At 43.7% G+C, this 15960-nt stretch overlaps 7 non-coding genes across 7 annotated transcripts; all 7 read left to right on the forward strand.

Moving 5' to 3' along the window:
- Positions 1–7305: 7305 nt before the first annotated feature.
- On the forward strand, positions 7306–7377 carry trnap-agg (transfer RNA proline (anticodon AGG)). The gene has a single exon. It is a non-coding gene; the product is annotated as a tRNA-Pro (tRNA).
- Positions 7378–7465: 88 nt separating this feature from the next.
- trnai-aau (transfer RNA isoleucine (anticodon AAU)) lies at positions 7466–7539 on the forward strand. Its single transcript has one exon. It is a non-coding gene; the product is annotated as a tRNA-Ile (tRNA).
- A 236-nt stretch (positions 7540–7775) lies between these two features.
- Positions 7776–7847, forward strand: trnaq-uug (transfer RNA glutamine (anticodon UUG)). Its single transcript has one exon. It is a non-coding gene; the product is annotated as a tRNA-Gln (tRNA).
- Positions 7848–9784: 1937 nt separating this feature from the next.
- trnaq-uug (transfer RNA glutamine (anticodon UUG)) lies at positions 9785–9856 on the forward strand. Its single transcript has one exon. It is a non-coding gene; the product is annotated as a tRNA-Gln (tRNA).
- A 4240-nt stretch (positions 9857–14096) lies between these two features.
- On the forward strand, positions 14097–14168 carry trnap-agg (transfer RNA proline (anticodon AGG)). Its single transcript has one exon. It is a non-coding gene; the product is annotated as a tRNA-Pro (tRNA).
- Positions 14169–14930: 762 nt separating this feature from the next.
- trnaf-gaa (transfer RNA phenylalanine (anticodon GAA)) lies at positions 14931–15003 on the forward strand. Its single transcript has one exon. It is a non-coding gene; the product is annotated as a tRNA-Phe (tRNA).
- A 124-nt stretch (positions 15004–15127) lies between these two features.
- Positions 15128–15199, forward strand: trnaq-uug (transfer RNA glutamine (anticodon UUG)). Its single transcript has one exon. It is a non-coding gene; the product is annotated as a tRNA-Gln (tRNA).
- The last annotated feature ends 761 nt before the right edge of the window (positions 15200–15960 follow it).

The following is a 15960-nucleotide window of genomic DNA, read 5'->3' on the forward strand; positions in this document are numbered from 1 at the left end:
TTTGACATGACTACTGAAACTAAGGTCTGACTCTAGAGACACACCCAGATTCCTGACTTGATTTTTAGTTGTTTGACCCCTAGACTGAAGGTATGCGTTCACCTTGAGAACTTCATCTTTGTTTCCAAACGCAATGACTTCAGTTTTGTATTTGTTTAACTGAAGAAAGTTTTGGCACATCCAATTGTTTACTTCATCAATGCATTGGCAAAGGGAGTCAATGGGGCTGTAATCGTTAGGCGATAGGGATAAGTAGAGCTGTGTGTCGTCTGCATAGCTATGGTAAGCCATTTGGTTCTTTCTCATTACTTGGCTCATTGGGAGCATGTACAGGTTGAATAGGAGTGGCGCAAGAATTGAGCCTTGAGGGACTCCGCATGTCATGGATGTCCACTCAGACTTATGGTCTCCTATACTCACATAATAACCTCTGCCTCGTAAGTATGACCTGAACCATTTTAGGACTATCCCAGAAAGCCCGACCCAGTTTTCCAGCCTGTCAAGAAGTATTTTGTGATCGACAGTGTCAAATGCAGTACTGAGGTCGAGTAGTACCAGCACTGATAATTAGCCTGTATCAGTATTTAAGCGAATATCATTTATTATCTTTATGAGCGCGGTCTCTGTACTGTGGTGGGGTCGGAAACCAGAGTGAAAATGGTCAAAGTATCCATTCGAGCGTAAGAATTTGATCAGCTGATTGAAGACAACTTTTTCAATGATCTTGCCTATGAAAGGAAGATTTGATATCGGTCAATAGTTGTTTAATATGGTCTTATCCAGATTGCTCTTTTTCATGAGGGGTGTAGGATTACAAATTTTATTTTAAATGTATAATTGAGCTTCCAATACAATAGCATAGAAACTGAGAAAGTTTATTAGTTTGAATTTTGTATCTAAGGTAAATGATGTCACAAACCTGCCTGTTCCTGTCTGTCCAGCTCTCTATTGTAAGTTAAATTGGTCAGAGCACTGAGACTATCACCTTTTGTCTTTATGCACTGCCTGGCCATTAAGATAATGTGAAGGTATCGGTGAAGAGTCTGGCTGATTGGATTAGGATATTTACATTACACTGTTATGCTGATTGGATTAGGATTGGTAACACTCTCAGTCTAGGGCACATCCTTAACCCAGATGCCTCATTTGCATGCTTTTGTTTCCACCTTTATGTAACTCCTCCTCCTGAAAGGGTATATGAACTAAATGTATACTGCCTTAGTTAGACTTGATTGAGATGACTACAGCGACGAAATAAAGAACTTATACCTCAACAATCTCCTGGTCTGCAACTCTATCTTTTCTACACTTGAGAAGAAGAAGTTCACAACAGGGGCTTGACGACAGCAGTTTTCAGGGAGGTCGGAAAACTCCCAGAGAGAAGTGAGGCATTTACCACTTCCAGGAGATCTGCTTCTAAGCTGTGTAACACATTTTTGAAAAAAGATGTGGGAAGTGCGTCAAGGGCACAGGTTGATGTTTTTAGTTGCTGTACGGTTTCTTCCAAAATGTTGCCATCAATTTCTTCGAAATCAGACATAGTGGCTACTTTCTCGTGCTGTTGTCTGATCTGCCTGACCCCAGCGCAACTCAAGGATGAGCTGATCACCTTTCTGATATTATTGATTTTCTCAGAGAAGAAAGAAGTAAACTCACTGCACTTTCTCACTGAGAGCATTTCACTGGGAATCTGGCTTGGGGGGGTTGTCAGTCTCTCTACAGTAGCAAAAAGAGTGCGCGTGTTGTTTATATTGCTGTTTATAATATTCGAGAAAAAAGTCTGTCTAGCTTTGCTTAGTTCCTTATTGAAAGCATGGATGCTGTCTTTGTAGATGTTATAATGGACTACACGTTTTGTCTTCCGCCACATGCGCTCTGCTTTTCTGCATTGTCTTTTCATATTTTGCACTGCTGTTGAGTTTCTCCAAGGTGCTTTTTGCCTGCCACTCTTCTTCCTGACTTTCACAGGAGCAATATCATCAATTACACTCTTAACTTTTGAGTTAAAAGAATCAAGGAGAAAATCAACAGAGTCAGCAGATATGCTTGGTGTTAAAGATATAGCCTTCATAAATAGTAGACTAGTGTTCTCATTTAAGCATCTCTTCTTGACAGACACAGATCTAGCTTCAATGGCAGGAGAGATCAATATATCAAAGAAAATACAAAAATGATCAGACAGTGCTACATCCTTAATAACAATTGATGAAATGTTTAGACCCTTACTGATAAGTAAATCTAGAGTGTGTCCACGATTATGTGTGGGTCCATGTACATGCTGAGTCAGATCAAAAGTTTTTAAAACAGTTTTGATTTCTTTTGCCATATTGTTTTCTGCATTATCTATGTGAATGTTAAAATCTCCAGCAATGGCAAAGCAGTCAAACTCTGAGGAAATTGTTGATAACAGTTCTGTTAAGTTCTCAGCAAAAGCTGGAGAGTATTTTGGAGGCCTGTAAACAATGATAAGTAAATTGCGTGGAGCACCTTTTAACACAATACCCAGATACTCGAAAGACGGGTAATTCCCAAATGATATTTGCTTACATTGATAGACATCTTTATAAAGAGCAGCTAAACCTCCACCTCTTCTGACAGCTCTGCAGACACTCATAAAAGTAAAGTTAGGAGGGGCTGTTTCATTGAGGACTGTTGCACTGCAACTTTCTTCTAGCCAAGTTTCATTTAGCAACATAAAATCCAGGTTGTATGTGGTTATTAAGTCGTTGACTAAAAGTGATTTATTTTTAAGTGAGCGGATGTTTAAAAGTGCTAACTTAACAGTCTTACTTTTTGTCCCCACAGCAATCTTGGTATGTCGTGTAATAGGCACCAGATTAGATGGGTTTGCTGTACGGCTTTTGAAGGCCTTAGACTTTCTATCATGTAATCGAACAGCAATAGAAAAAGATACAGGCACACTGGGTTCCCGCTTGTTCTGTAAACATTTGAGAAAGTTATTGTTATCATAGCGGGGACCCGACACATATCACTGAGAGCTGGTATCAGTTGTTTTTGGTTCACCTCGAGCCGCTGGAGGAGGGTGTGGGCCATGGCGCTGTGGCAGAGGCCGAAGAGCTCTCACAGGAGGAGGGGGAGGGCGAGCTGGGCCCGCAGGCTTTGGTGGTTGTGGGGCCTGGCGTTTTTTGGTTGGTATCTGGGGGCTCGCAGCAAAAGAGTGGGATAGTCTAGTTCCAGCATGCACCAGTTGTTCCATTTTCTCTGAGAAGCACAGAAGTGGAGATGCTGGAGAGAGTGATAATGTTTCCGGTGAGAGGGATTTTTGCTCTGGTGTTATTGAAGGCTGTAATATGCTGTCCTGGTTTCCCTGGCTGTTTTCCAGAAAGTCGTCTATGGGTGCTGTATCTTGGAGCAGTGCTGGTATGTCACAGTCTGTATGTGGTGAGCTCTGTGGGCAGGGCTCAGCTGAGATTGTGTCCGTGAGCAGAGGTTGTTGTGGCTGAGTGGTGTTATCACTGTCCTTGTGTGATGTGTCAACCGCATGTCCATTCAGGTGCTGAAGTGAAATCCTGTGGTCATTCATACTGTATCCAGGTGTGTGTGTGCCATTCAGGTTGAGTGGATTGGCACACATTGCAGAAGGATGACGGAGGGAGAAGTAGATATTGTCCTTTAGCACTCTTGAACCAAGTTTGTTTGGGTGGTGGCCATCCTGTTGAAACAGTTGCCTCTGACTCCAGAAAAGATTGAAGTTATCAATAAAGTTCACTCCTTTTATATTGCAGGTTTTTTGCAGCCATGTATTAAGCCCAAGCAACCGTGAAAACCTGTTTGTTCCTCTTGCTGGGAGTGGTCCACTGATGAATGTTTGAACTTTCAGTCTTTTAAGTGTTTCAAAAAGTTCATTGAAATCCTTTTTAAGAAGTTCCGACTGCTCTTTATGAATATCATTCTTCCCCACATGAATGATGAGTCGATTTGCAGTCTTATGTTTCATCAGAATGTTCTGAAGTTCCCTGTTTACATCAGAAGTTGTTGCTTGTGGAAGGCAGCACGTTGTTGTATCCCTGCTATTAATGTTTCTGATTACGGAGTCGCCCACTATCAGAGTCCTGGGCTCGGCTGCACTGTGAGCTGAGTGCCGCTGTCTGCTCGACCTTGAGCCCCAGTTAGCATCAGTGTTAGCTACTGGCTGATTCTGTCTGTGTGCGATCACATTCATCAAATTTGGGGATTCCTCATTCATTAATACTTCAAATCTGTTCTCAAGATGTATAGGCGGTGGTAGGAGACCAGTGTTTGCAGTCCTTGTCAGAGCCGTATCTGGGGTAGAGGATGCTACTGCAGTAATATGTGATGCTCATGACAATCTGATGTCTCGAGTGCCTTTGGGTCTCGCACCCTGTTTGTGCCATCGATTAGTAAAACGATCGGCTTGTTTCTCTACACTCAGTATGGCCTGTCGAGAAGCACTAGATTCATGGGACTCACCGGCTGAATGCTGAGGACGTCCATGACGAAGCTCTGTTGTGTGTTCCGTCTGGTTTGGTGGTCCCGCAATTAACTTTGTTTCAAGAATTGCAATCCTTTGTAAAAGTCTGTGGCATTTGGAGCAGCAGGTAGATTCCAGAGGAGGCATTTTCTTATCCTTATGAATGTAGGCAGTTGTGTTTTCTCTTCCCCGGAATGTAAGCTTTCAGTGGGAGGCTGGTCGAATAAAATAATTCTGCTTTTTTTTGTAGTAATCCAAGCGTTTGAGCACTGTGCTGATTTGCTGAAGTTAAAATTAGGTGATAAAAGGAGATAAATTATAGAAATATAAAAGCGATAGAGCAAAGCGCGGAGCAGTAAGCGAGAGCGTCCGAACAGTAGCTGAGCAGGAAGTAGTCGTCATCCGTAGTAATTATCGTCATCTTTGCAACAGGTAAGTCTATTCTTCACGACTGTATAATCGATCATTATTTATTCATAAACAGTGTTTGTTTTTAGACAATTAAACATGCCAATAAAGCTAGCTAGCGTGTAATAGCACACGTTTTCTTCTGTACATGTGAACCTGCAACTTTACCATGATATACAGTAAAAAACATGCCACTACTGTCAAGATAATTAGCCGACCGCTAATTAAGCTATATCCTCCTTAAACCATTTTTTTTGTTGTTGTTAATTTAGTATTTTTTTGTGTCATTCATTACATTATTTTGAGCACAAGAAGATTTTTACTAAAACCTTTAAAAAAAAAGTTTAATTCATATATGTTATACTATACTATGTTATACACCAGTATACATATTTATGTTATCTTTTTAAATACTATGTTATACATATTTAAAAAGACATGAATAGGCAAAAACAAGTGTTTTTTTGTTTCAACAAATGATTCTCAACTATGTTATAAAAGATATACCAAAACGATTTGATATACCATTTTAAGTTTTAGATCTGTTTGATGATCATATTATTATGAATTGTCATAAACGCCTTTATGTTATATTTGGTGTTTCTTAGTAATCTCTGCCACAAAAGCTAAACAAAACAAAACGATTTAAGCATGGCATGATACCAGCAAGATTGTACCAAGAAGTGTTATTTATTTTCTTATTAATTAGTTCATCACACTATTTACAATTTGTACACAAGGCAATTCAAAGTGATTCACAGTTGTATAAAAATCAATAATGCTTATGCTCATAATAATAATAATCATTAATTATTATAATATTATAATAATTAATTACATAAAAAAATGCTGTAGTAAAATACTTTCAGTTGGAATATGACAGCTATGTAACGTTCTGTTTATGCCTGTGTCCTTTCAGATTATGTATGCATACCCGGTTTTACAAAGAACCTCTGAGGGTCGACTCCTTATGGGGCCAACTGAGGAGGCCAATAGGAGGAAGATCGTGTTGGCAGGGAGGGCCAGGTGTAAAGAGGAGGTCCTGGCTGAGGCCACTGCCTTTGTGAGGCAGAATGGAGGGAATCCTGGAGACCAGTTCCTGGTTCTGGCTCACTGCAAGATCCAGTTTGGGAAACACCAGGGTCAGAGGTTCCTGTGGCTGCTGAAGAACTCACTGTGGTATTTCTGCTATCTGGTCAGCAGCATTTTGGGGGAGGAGGAGAGGGACAACCCGCTGTCGGACAACAAACACCTGTTCCTCAGATACACCTCGCAGATCAGGGAGGTAGGCGAGGCTGTAGAGGTGTATCAGAAAAAAAACAGGCCATGCTGCAGGATGCCCACAGGACAGGAGACTCTTGGTGTCTGATGGTGGAGTTTGGGGATTTTAAGGGTAGGTCAATAAAGGAGGTGTATGAGGACCCAAGCAAGGAGGCCCAGGCTCTCATCACCTACCTGAAGAAGGCAAAGGCCGGGCCTAACACCAATATGGCCCTTTTCAAAGCATACGTGCTGAAGAGGCAAGCTCCAGCCCACGTGCCCACCGCCACTGTGCCCACTGCATCTGTCCTCACTGCTGCTGTGCCCACTGCCACTGTGTCTGTTCCTCCTCCACCTACTGCCACTAAGAACAGCCCACTGCTGGCAACCAATGTGAAGGCCCTGTTGGCGCGGGGGAAGCATTTATTTGCTTCACAGCTGGCACAAAAGATTTTGTCTCCAGCCAAACCCTGTAAGTGGGTAAGTTTTTTCTTTTTTCTCCAGCCACTGCAGGCTCGAGAGGCCCTGCTCCTACCCCGGCTCGTGCTACTGCCCCTGCTCCTGCCCCTTATCCTGCTCCTCCAGCATTGTGGACCCCTGGCCAGGTGTCCCAGTCGCCTGCAGAGCTTCCTGTCCACTGGAAAGAGCAACTCCCATCTTTCCAGCAAGGCTTTCAACCCCTGTCCCTCTGCACCAAGACCATCCTCACTACAGCCACCCACAGGACTGCAGCGCCCTGCCCAGCCTCCTCTGCAGTCTCCTCCTCTGCACCCTGCCCAGCCTCCTCTGCAGTCTCCTCCTCTGCGCCCTGCCCAGCCTCCTCTGCAGTCTCCTCCTCTGCGCCCTGCCCAGCCTCCTCTGCAGTCTCCTCCTCTGCGCCCTGCTCAGCCTCCTCTGCAGTCTCCTCCACAGCCTTCTGTCCAGCCAAGTGCTGCCTCTGCTCCTGCAACATCAACTGGGTCCAGTGTTGCAGACCAGGCTCCTGTAAGTAAGCTTCTCATTATTCGTGTGCAGGTCCTGCAGCGTGATTTCCAATGACCACAAAAAAAGAGGCCCCATTTCCTCTGTGCTGGAAACTTTGCACTGGCTACCTTTTAATTGTTGATTTAATCAAAAAATTGCGCTTTAAGCCATGGAAGCTGAAATGTTTGCGGCCCGACAGCAGCAGGGAGGATGTATATTTCGGCTCGTTGGTCTAGGGGTATGATTCTCGCTTAGGGTGCGAGAGGTCCCGGGTTCAAATCCCGGACGAGCCCATTATTAGGCTTTGCTGTTAATCTCTTCAGCCTGATTAGGGCAACCAGGATATCTCTGAGCAATTGGGGATAAAATGTGCCAGAGAGAGGCCGGTTAGCTCAGTTGGTTAGAGCGTGGTGCTAATAACGCCAAGGTCGCGAGTTCGATCCCCGTACGGGCCACTCATTTTCTCTCTGTGACCTTCGCTCTGCTCTTCTCGAAAATGACGGGCGGTCTCCCATACATCCATGCTGGCTAAACCTCACAAGTACCTGGCCGAAATAGCTCAGTTGGGGGAGCGTTAGACTGAAGATTTAAAGGTCCCTAGTTCAATCCCGGGTTTCGACAGAGGAACAACCTCCGCCTCTTTTAGTCTACCTGATTTCACCTCTCAGACAGCCAGTTAGCAGGGTGTTTTGGTTCCATGGTGTAATGGTTAGCACTCTGGGCTTTGAATCCAGCGATCCGAGTTAAAATCTCGGTGGAACCTTATTAGGATCTTTGCGGAAGGGAGGGGAAAAACAGAGGTGATGCGCAACTGCTGACGTGGCGGTGAAATTGGCACTCTCAAACCGAGTCGGAATTGGGGAAACATGGGCTTAAAAAGCAAAGGCTTCTTTTGCTCTTTACTATCGCGCTTCTGGACTGAATGACTTAAATCTCTGCACCACATGGGAAAAGTTGACACACGCCGAGGTTCCATGGTGTAAGGGTTAGCACTCTGGGCTCTGAATCCAGTGATCCGAATTCAAATCTCGGTGGGACCTTCATTTGCCAGGCTAAACAGCACAGGTACCTGGCCGAAATAGCTCAGTTGGGAGAGTGTTAGACTGAATATCTAAAGGTCCCTGGTGTAAGGAACTCAGCTTTTTGGAAATATTAATAATCAATAATATCTTGTTATTATTAATTATAAATATTTGGGTCAGTTAATTGGATTAACTTGATGTGGCTGAATTAATATTACAATCAATTAATCAGTTCTTCCAACGAACTATTTTGATTATTAATTTATTCTAATAAAGGGTATCTTCCATGGCCACCGAAGAATAATTATTTCTTCGTCTGTACAGTACTTTGAGCCAGTAGCAAAAACCGTGATCGTAAAGTCACTTGTATTGCAAACAAAACAGAACCAAATACATATTATGTACAAGTTTTATTAACAAAATATAGATATTTATATGAATATAAATAAACTAAACAACATACACACATGAATACATAAATAGGTTAGTGATAGGATGAAATTGGAAACCGGAAGAGGGTCTATGAGAAGAACCATCAGAATTTCATTTTCACATTTCATTGAATTGAATACTTGCATTTGTAATGGGAACAATTCTTGAAGTTGTTGAAAATTGAAGTCGTTGATGGTTCCGGCAGCGTCAAGTGGAAGTTGGTTGAGCGTTCTCTTTCTCCAGGAACGCATGATTGGAAGTGAGGAAGTCAAAAGGATGGGTGATTGGAGTCGTTGTTGGTTGGAGTCTTTGTTCCAAAACTCCTAAGATTGTCCTTGGTTCTTTGTGAGAGAGTCTTCTCTCTCCTGCCCGAGCCCACCTCTGGTTGGAATCAAGGCCTGCTGGGCCCTTGGGGCCCCCGTGGAGGGGGAGGGGGCTCCCCAGTCTCACCAGAACAGTGTTGCGGCTGGATGAAAAAACTAAGAGAGGGCGGTCACTGTTGCCTGCCTCTGATATACCTTGAGAAAGAACCAACCCCTAAGGTTTGAATGGACCTATGAGTAAGGTGACATGTCCGAGAGGGGAAGCGGCTCTTAGTTGATTTATGGTCTTTGTCCCCAGCATGCTTAGACTGTTCATTCAAGCTCAAATAGACATAACAAATTCACATTGCATTCTAAGAGAAGGTGATGTACATCAAAGTGTGTGTCATTAAATGAGGATTAATTTGCTAGGAAGCATGATACAGGTGAGGTTATATTGACCGTTGGGTGGTTGTTCAACCACATACACCCCAATCAAACATACCATGTTGGTATACCTAATAGTACACGAGACAGTAAATCATCACAGTTTCTGTGAGGCATGTTCCTTCATAGATCAGAGTAACACCGCAAAGTTTATTTAATTAAAGATGGTCTCTCTCTCTTAAGCATGTGGCGCATGTGGCCACATTCCTTTGAGGTCGTAAAGTCTGTTATCAGTCTTAAAGTGTTCTGTAACCGGACACCCGGCTGACAAAGTAACTTCATTTGTGAGGTTAGTTTTGGGGGAGAGTTTCATAGACCTTTATATTCATTAAATATAGTGAATATGAATAATTAGTGTGTGTCTGATTGGTCCAGACCCTACACTGGTTCAATCTCGGGTTTCGGCAGAGGAACCACGACCGCCTCCTTTAGGCTACCTGATTCCACCTAGCCTCATCGCTATCTGCCTCTCAGACAGACAGCTGGGAGGGTGTGTTGGTTCCATGGTGTAATGGTTAGCACTCTGGGCTTTGAATCCAGCGATCCGAGTTCAAATCTCGGTAGAACCTTTTTAGGTTCTTCGCGGAAGGGAGGGAAAGAACAGAGGTGATGCGCAACTGCTGACGTGGCGGTGAAATTGGCACTCTCAAACCGAGTCGGAATTGGGGAAACATAGGGTGCTTCTCAATATCCCTCCTCGTCTCCTCGTTCCTCTGTCCTCCATCCTATGACCCGGAAACCGATCGAGCTCAGCCATCTTGAAGGACATCTCAATTCTCTAATTGCACCGCGAGGAGGCGAGGATCGAGGAGTGAGGAGGCTTTCAGAGGAGTCATGAGCGAGGATACACAGGTGTATCCTATGCGGAAGTGTTTTATTGACTAAACGTGACGCACGTATACATTCTCCTCCCCCTTCACATCGGTCACAATCTGTTTTAAAGTATACTTTACCTTTGCAGTTTATATAAACCACACATTACACATATTTCAACAGGGTATCTTGCTTTATTATTATTTATTATGAATTTCTTAAATAAACAAACTGCAACAACATGAGGGCAGATACTTTGAGCGCTGCTGATGACGCTATGAAGTGACGCTCGAGTGATCAAGTATTCCAATGTATAAAAAAGCTTTCATTCGATTCCTCCATCCTCATTTTTGTCATTCATTACATTATTTTGAGCACAAGAAGATTTTTACTAAAACCTTTAAAAAAAAAAGTTTAATTCATATATGTTATACTATACTATGTTATACACCAGTATACATATTTATGTTATCTTTTTAAATACTATGTTATACATATTTAACTCTTCGGGGTCGCCGATCACGCCGGCGTGATCAAGTTACATGACCAGTTTAAGACGTCGAAGCATAAAAACAAAGTCACGTTGAGCGCTGCCGTCCACTTCTGTCGAAAGTGCTGGCTTTAAATTCTATTTTACTTTTTGTTTTGTGTTGATAGACCAAGTAAAAACGGAAATATTTAAACTTTATATAAAAAAATACTGACGCGTTCGTAAAAGAACGCCAGATGTGATGCGACAGGCGTTGCATTTATTCTAATAACTTTGTCGGTTTTTGTCATAAAACAAAACGGAGAAAAATGTGTGAATCTGCTGACTCTGCTATTCAGGCTGCACATTTTAGGGAATGGAGGAGTGGCCAACTGAGCTAAGAAGCAAAATTGAAAGGCAGAGGATTTACGGAGTTGACAAAGAGAGACATATATACGTTATATATAGAGAGAGAGATTATTGCTAGTTTTTGGAAGAGTTTGAGTAGATTTTGAGAGTAGTTTAGGAGTAGTGTAGATAGTTTAGGAGTAGTGTAGATAGTTTAGGAGTAGTGTAGATAGTTTAGGAGTAGTGTAGATAGTTTAGGAGTAGTGTAGATAGTTTAGGTAGTTTAGGAGTAGTTTAGGAGTAGTTTAGGAGTAGTTTAGGAGTAGTGTAGGAGTAGATTTAGATAAACTGTTTTGAGGAGAGGCACAGATAAAAAATAAAAAAACACCTGATATTTGTTGTAAATAGTTGTATGTATAATTTGATTTTGTGTTCATTTTACCTTTTGTATGGTATATTTGCACTATTGAGGAACCCCTCTTACTCAAGGAATGAAAGCCCTGTAATGTAGATATCTGTGTAATTGTACATGAAGTGTTTTGTAGAGTTTCTAAGCAAAAAAGAAAAGAAAAAACGCCTATTGCCACACCTGCTTTTTGCTGCATTTAGTTTAATTTTATCTCAATTTTACATTTTTTTTATGTTGTTTTTGCACTATTTGCGAACCCTCATACTCTGGGAATGCAAGGCCTTAAATATAGCTCTCTGAATAATTGTGTGCACAACATTTTTTTAAAAAGTGGCTGAGCTAATAAGAAAGAAAAAAAGCCTATGGCTACACCCGCTTTTTTTTGTAAATCATATTTTTTTTGTATATAGGTTGATTATATCTGAATTGTACCTATATATGTTGACATTTACAACTTGTGTTTACATTTTAAACCTTTTAAAATGCTTCATTGAGCATGTTTGTGTTTTTTGTAGTAGAAAAGCTATAATTTTTCTATTCGGATTTTGTGTTTTTTGTGCGATTTTGGGTCCAGTATGTTGATACAGTACATCAAAGTGAACAACTAATTCTCTGGTCATATAGGTGATGTTGTGCTGAAAAAAATTATACCAAACATTGGTATGGTAAACATTTGTTTATGTTGCAAAATTTAAAAAAAATAAAAGTACTCAAAAACGTCCAAAATAGCCCAAGACTCCGAAGGGTTAAAAAGACATGAATAGGCAAAAACAAGTGTTTTTTTGTTTCAACAAATGATTCTCAACTATGTTATAAAAGATATACCAAAACGATTTGATATACCATTTTAAGTTTTAGATCTGTTTGATGATCATATTATTATGAATTGTCATAAACGCCTTTATGTAATATTTGGTGTTTCTTAGTAATCTCTGCCACAAAAGCTAAACAAAACAAAACGATTTAAGCATGGCATGATACCAGCAAGATTGTACCAAGAAGTGTTATTTATTTTCTTATTAATAAGTTCATCACACTATTTACAATTTGTACACAAGGCAATTCAAAGTGATTCACAGTTGTATAAAAAACAATAATGCTTATGCTCATAATAATAATAATAATAATCATTAATTATTATAATATTATAATAATTAATTACATAAAAAACAAATGCTGTAGCAAAATACTTTCAGTTGGAATATGACAGCTATGTAACATTCTGTTTATGCCTGTGTCCTTTCAGATTATGTATGCATACCCGGTTTTACGAAGAACCTCTGAGGGTCGACTCCTTATGGGGCCAACTGAGGAGACCAATAGGAGGAAGATCGTGTTGGCAGGGAGGGCCAGGTGTAAGGAGGAGGTCCTGGCTGAGGCCACTGCCTTTTTGAGGCAGAATGGAGGGAATCCTGGAGACCAGTTCCTGGTTCTGGCTCACTGCAAGATCCAGTTTGGGAAACACCAGGCTCAGAGGTTCCTGTGGCTGCTGGAGAACTCATTGGGGTATGCCTGCTATCTGGTCAGCAGCGTTTTGGGGGAGGAGGAGAGGGACAACCCGCTGTCGGACAACAAACACCTGTTCCTCAGATACACCTCGCAGATCAGGGAGGTAGGCGAGGCTGTAGAGGTGTATCAGAAAAAAACAGGTCATGCTGCAGGAGGCCCAGAGGACAGGAGACTCTGGATGTCTGATGGTGGAGTTTGGGGATTTTAAGGGTAGGTCAATGAAGGAGGTGTATGAGGACCCAAGCAAGGAGGCCCAGGCTCTCATCACCTACCTGAAGAAGGCAAAGGCCAGGCCTAACACCAATATGGCCCTTTTCAAAGCATACGTGCTGAAGAGGCAGGCTCTAGCCCACGTGCCCACCACCACTGTGCCCGTTGCATCTGTCCTCACTGCTGCTGTGCCCACTGCCACTGTGTCTGTTCCTCCTCCACCTACTGCCACTAAGAACAGGCCACTGCTGGCGACCAATGTGAAGGCCCTGTTGGCGCGGGGGAAGCATTTATTTGCTTCACAGCTGGCACAAAAGATTTTGTCTCCAGCCAAACCCTGTAATTGGGTAAGTTTTTTCTTTTTTCTCCAGCCACTGCAGGCTCGAGAGGCCCTGCTCCTGCCCCGGCTCGTGCTACTGCCCCTGCTCCTGCCCCTTATCCTGCTCCTCCAGCATTGTGGACCCCTGGCCAGGTGTACCAGTCGCCTGCAGAGCTTCCTGTCCACTGGAAATAGCAACTCCCATCTTTCCAGCAAGGTCTTCAACCCCTGTCCCTCTGCACCAGGACCATCCTCACTACAGCCACCCACAGGACTGCAGCGCCCTGCCCAGCCTCCTCTGCAGTCTCCTCCTCTGCGCCCTGCCCAGCCTCCTCTGCAGTCTCCTCCTCTGCGCCCTGCCCAGCCTCCTCTGCAGTCTCCTCCTCTGCGCCCTGCCCAGCCTCCTCTGCAGTCTCCTCCTCTGCGCCCTGCTCAGCCTCCTCTGCAGTCTCCTCCACAGCCTTCTGTCCAGCCAAGTGCTGCCTCTGCTCCTGCAACATCAACTGGGTCCAGTGTGGCAGACCAGGCTCCTGTAAGTAAGCTTCTCATTATTCGTGTGCAGGTCCTGCAGCGTGATTTCCAATGACCACAAAAAAAGAGGCCGCATTTCCTCTGTGCTGGAAACTTTGCACCGGCTACCTTTTAATTGTAGATTTAATCAAAAAATTGCGCTTTAAGCCATGGAAGCTGAAATGTTTCCGGCCCGGCAGCAGCAAGGAGGATGAATGTTTCGGCTCGTTGGTCTAGGGGTATGATTCTCGCTTAGGGTGCGAGAGGTCCCGGGTTCAAATCCCGGACGAGCCCATTATTAGGCTTTGCTTTTAATCTCTTCAGCCTGATTAGGGCAACCAGGATATTTATATCCCGGGTTTCGGCAGAGGAACCACGTCCGCCTCTTTTAGTCTACCTGATTCCACCTAGCCTCATCGCTATCTGCCTCTCAGACAGCCAGCTATCAGGAAGTGTTGGTTCCACGGTGTAATGGTTAGCACTTTGGGCTTTGAATCCAGCGATCCAAGTTCCAATCTCGGTAGAACCTTTTCAGGTTCTTTGCGGAAGGGTGGGAAAAAACAGAGGTGATGCGCAACTGCTGACGTGGCAGTGAAATTGGCACTCTCAAACAGAGTCGGAACTGGGGGAAACATGGGCTTAAAGAGCAAAGGCTTCATTTGCTCCTTGCTATTGTGCTTTTGGACTCAATGACTTAAATCTCTGCTGCTCATGGGAAAAGTTGACACACGCCAATGTTCCACGGTGTAATGGTTTGCACTCTGGGCTCTGAATCCAGCGATCCGAGTTCAAATCTCGGTGGGACCTGCTTTTGCCAGGAATGTGTGCAGTACCTCGTTCGAAAAAACTTTTTCGGCAGCACTGAGCCGCAAGAGCTCATCTAGGTAGTGCCCCTTGTAGGGGGGCGTAAAAAGGATGGACAGCACTGGAGAATGCAGGCATCGATCCCGCTACCTATCGCATGCTAAGCGAGCGCTCTACCATTTGAGCTAATTCCCCTCGATGATGGAGAAGAGGTGTCCATCGCTCTCAAAGACAAAGACGCACAAGTACTTGGCCGAAATAGCTCAGTTGGGAGAGCGTTAGACTGAAGATCTAAAGGTCCCTGGTTCAATCACGGGTTTCGGCAGAAGAACCACGTCCGCCTCTCTTAGTCGAGGCGGTCTATTGACCAAAGGCCAGCTCTTATCTACCTGATTCCACCTAGCCTCATCGCTATCTGCCTTTCAGACAGCCAGCTATCAGGTTGTGTTTGTTCCATGGTGTAATGGTTAGCACTCTGGGCTTTGAATCCAGCGATCCGAGTTCAAATCTCGGTGGGACCTGCATTTGCCAGGAATGTGTGCAGTACCTCGTTCGAAAAAACATTTTCGGCAGCACTGAGCCGCAAGAGCTCATCTAGGTAGTGCCCCTTGAAGGGGGGCGTAAAAAGGATGGACAGCACTGGAGAATGCAGGCATCAATCCCGCTACCTCTCGCATGCTAAGCGAGCGCTCTACCATTTGAGCTAATTCCCCTCAATGATGGAGAGAAGGTGTCCATCGCTCTCAAAGACAAAGACGAGGCGCGATCCCTAGCACGTGTGCAGGTGCTGCAGCGTGATTTCCAATGACCACAAAAAAACAGGCCGCATTTCCTCTGTGCTGGCAACTTTGCACTGGCTACCTTTTAATTGTAGATTTAATCAAAAAATTGCGCTTTGACTCCAGCGATCCGAGTTCAAATCTCGGTGGAACCTTTTTAGGTTCTTTGTGGAAGGGAGGGAAAAAACAGAGGTGAGGCGCAACTGCTGACGTGGCGGTGAAATTGGAACTCTCAAACCGAGTCGGAATCGGGGAAACATGGGCTTATAAAGCAAAGGCTTCATTTTCTCCTTGCTATCGTGCTTCTGGACTCAATGACTTAAATCTCTGCTGCTCATGGGAAAAGTTGACACACGCCAAGGTTCCATGGTGTAATGGTTAGCACTCTTGGCTCTGAATCCAGCGATCCGAGTTCAAATCTCTGTGGGACCTGCTTTTCCAGGAATGTGTGCAGTACCTCGTTCAAAAAAACTTTTTCGGCAGCACTGAGCCGCAAGAGCTCA

Source organism: Siphateles boraxobius, unplaced genomic scaffold (assembly GCF_051911475.1).
Source record: "Siphateles boraxobius isolate OS27281-9 unplaced genomic scaffold, OSU_SipBor_1 19, whole genome shotgun sequence".
NCBI lineage: Eukaryota > Metazoa > Chordata > Actinopteri > Cypriniformes > Leuciscidae > Siphateles > Siphateles boraxobius.